Consider the following 3,337-nt stretch of genomic DNA (forward strand, 5'->3'; position numbering starts at 1 on the left):
GCGCTGGGGCCGCGTGTTTCTTTTCGCCGGCTTTCAATTCGTTCAACCTCCCACCGATTGACGCGACAACACGACAGGTGGCGATGTCATGTTATAATAACAATAATATGTTTATACGAAGTCCCGGCGGTGGTAGCTGAGAGTGTCTGAGACGATATTGTGTGCACTACCTACCCTTGCGGTTCGCGTCATGTACACGGGGTGTGTAGGGTGAATGTAGCAGTTGTAACTTTACCAGGGATACCGGGATTACCAGTTCATAGGTATTCAACAGACATCAGCAGTTATACTTCGTAATGTGTGTGTATGTCCAAGCCTTTTGAACGTATGATAAAGTCTTGAAGTACCTTTGCTTTATTTTGTTTTAATTTTTAAATAATTGGTTTTTATTTACTATTTCAAACGACGATATTTTTCAAATGTCTTTGAAATGTTTACTCATGTAAAAGTTGCATTTTTTACTACCGAAATAAAGTCATGAATACAAAATAACAATATAAACAAACATTATTATACTAATCATATTATTATGCCACTAAACAATCATAATATCTATCGCATTGTGTGTACTTAAAAAAAACAATCCTACACTCTTCATATTATAATATATACGGATTTAATTTAAATTGTGATTTTCAAAGATTTTTTTATTAATTCAATTATACTTTTGATGTTATAATCTAAAGCAGAATATATTTTAATATAAATATTAAATGTTGATACAATAAGTCAAGCAATATATATTACCTACATTCTTATATCTATAAAATAGAGCATTTATAGAGTTTAAATAAGAAGAGTAAAGTGCCATAGCCTGAAAAGCAATAACAGTGTTGACAAGACTTCAAAAGGTGTAAGATACAAACAAATATTTTCAAAAAAAGTTCACTCACTTGCCGTAAACTTCATAATGCTACTTAACTCCTAATTCCTATTCGTGTTATAATTTGAAACTTGTATGTTCATCGTTAATAATAATAACCATAAATTATTATTTTTAATATTTATATACCATTATCCCAAATAGTAATCAAACAAATCTCAAGGAGTATTGACTCTCCTCCTTCTAAAAAGTACTACTACCTACTGAAACAAAATTCATGACATATTAATGATGTACTTGGTTCATCTATACAATTTATATAAAATATTGGAAATATTATATACTTAATAATTATTATTCAATGTTTACATAGACCAGCATTTTTTGGGAAAGTATTCTATTTAAGAATTTGAAATAAACAGTATACCTATACTTTCTAAATTTGCTTATGTAAAAACTTAAATCACAATTCAGACAAATTCTGAAAATTTGATTTTCATCAAAATGTATATTGTAAGTAGGTAGTAAGTACCTACTTCATTAACTTAGTAAAACATTTTAAATCTAATAACTTTCATGTCTTGTAATACTATAAAAATCCCTTCAACAAAGACGATATTATTGTGTATAAAAGTAAAATAATATTTTATGAAGGATTTCAGCTCTACTGCCCTCTGGTCACGGGTATTTAACTTACCGTCCACTCGTCCACACTGAGGACTCCACAAACGACAAAAGTGTATTTATTATTTTTACATATTGTATGATTGTTTATACCTACGTAGGTAGGTACTTAAGTTATTATACATACGTTAGGTATTAAAACTATTATACCTACATTAACTATTATATACATATTATAATATTATTTAATTCGGTGGGAAATTTTTAAGTTTGCATTTTCTGTTAAATCAATTATTCTGTTGAGGCCAGGGTTTAAAATTTTGTATACAAAAGATAATATTTAAATGCTTATGAAAAAAAACGGTAGTTAGGTAAGTATCTTCATCAATATTATTTTTGAACTATTATTAAAACTACTTATATATACTACTATATATTGTTAAAATAGAAGTTGAGAAATATTAAAAATACTTAAATACATAGGCACGATTTTCTTTTATACAAATTTAAATTTCAAATTTTGACAACATTTATCAAATTTATAATTTAAAAATTATTGTGTATTTAAATATTTATAAAATGTTCAACTTTTATAGCTAAGGAACTAAAATGTAAAACAAAGTTGCACATAAAAAGTTAATTCTGTAATCAAAAAATCTAAAAAATGTATTTAAATACAGTTTTTTTATAGTTATTTTATGTTTAAATTTGGACGAAATTACCTACATATTAAATAACTAAGAATAATAATTTAAGTTATTTTGTTATAATTTAAAAGTATTTTTCTTGGATACATGAAACTCTTAAAGAATACCTAACCTATTATATATTTTATACACACAATGGATTTTTAAGTGTAATTTTTTTAGCAAAAATGAATTTAACCTACTGTTTTACTAATGCTTAATTGTAAAATCAATTATACTTTAATCACAATAATATCATCAAATATGCTAAATTACTAATTCCAGTCTTCGCTCTAATCGTTTTTCGTATACAATGATTTTATACAATTGAATTTAAATTTAATACTATATACATTACAGTTTGCCACTTGTAACCTACTGTACAGGAGATCGGTTGGTCACTGGTTTTTTTTGTTTGTATTTAATTGAAATGGATTTAATTAATTAATTCATTTCAATAACAATATTAAAATAAAATAAAATTACCAATTAGTTATTACATGAATTAATAAAGATAAAATAATTTTATTAGAAACAATTTATAACTTATAGGTAATAAAATGTGTCTTATTATAGTCTCCGATTGGTCGTTCATTGAAAAATAAATAATAAAAAAAAATATAAAACAAATATTGGTTTTAATTTTTTATGTTATACTAACCATATGTTATATATATCACATAATATACTCATACCTATCAGTTATCGATATCATCGGATCATAAAAATATATGTTCAGAGTAACTTTCTACGTTACCTACCTAATTACCTAATGAATACACAACATATTTAAATACTACGGTCTACGATATGAATATTCTTAATACAATCTTGATAAGAATTAAAATTGAATATATGTGCATACCGCCTATAGGTAAGGTTAAATATTTGGTAACTGGTAGGTAAGTATTAGTGTATATACTGTATCACTGTTTTATTGGTACATTCAATTAAACACACTTTTCTATATAGTTCAGCTCTCTATATAATATTATAATACTTAAACATATATGATATATCTGAGTTTTCGGTGGTAGTGCAGATATAAGCATAAAATATTAATATGTAAATCTACCTAATCTCCATGTTACAGCAACCTTTATAGGTATAATGGTCTTCGATCACCTATAGTACTTACAAGTTACAACATAGATACTAAACATTATAGTATTAATGTATTATATACAGTCAATCGGTCGTTTTA

The sequence above is a fragment of the Myzus persicae genome, unplaced genomic scaffold (genome assembly GCF_001856785.1).
Source record: "Myzus persicae strain clone G006 unplaced genomic scaffold, MPER_G0061.0, whole genome shotgun sequence".
NCBI lineage: Eukaryota > Metazoa > Arthropoda > Insecta > Hemiptera > Aphididae > Myzus > Myzus persicae.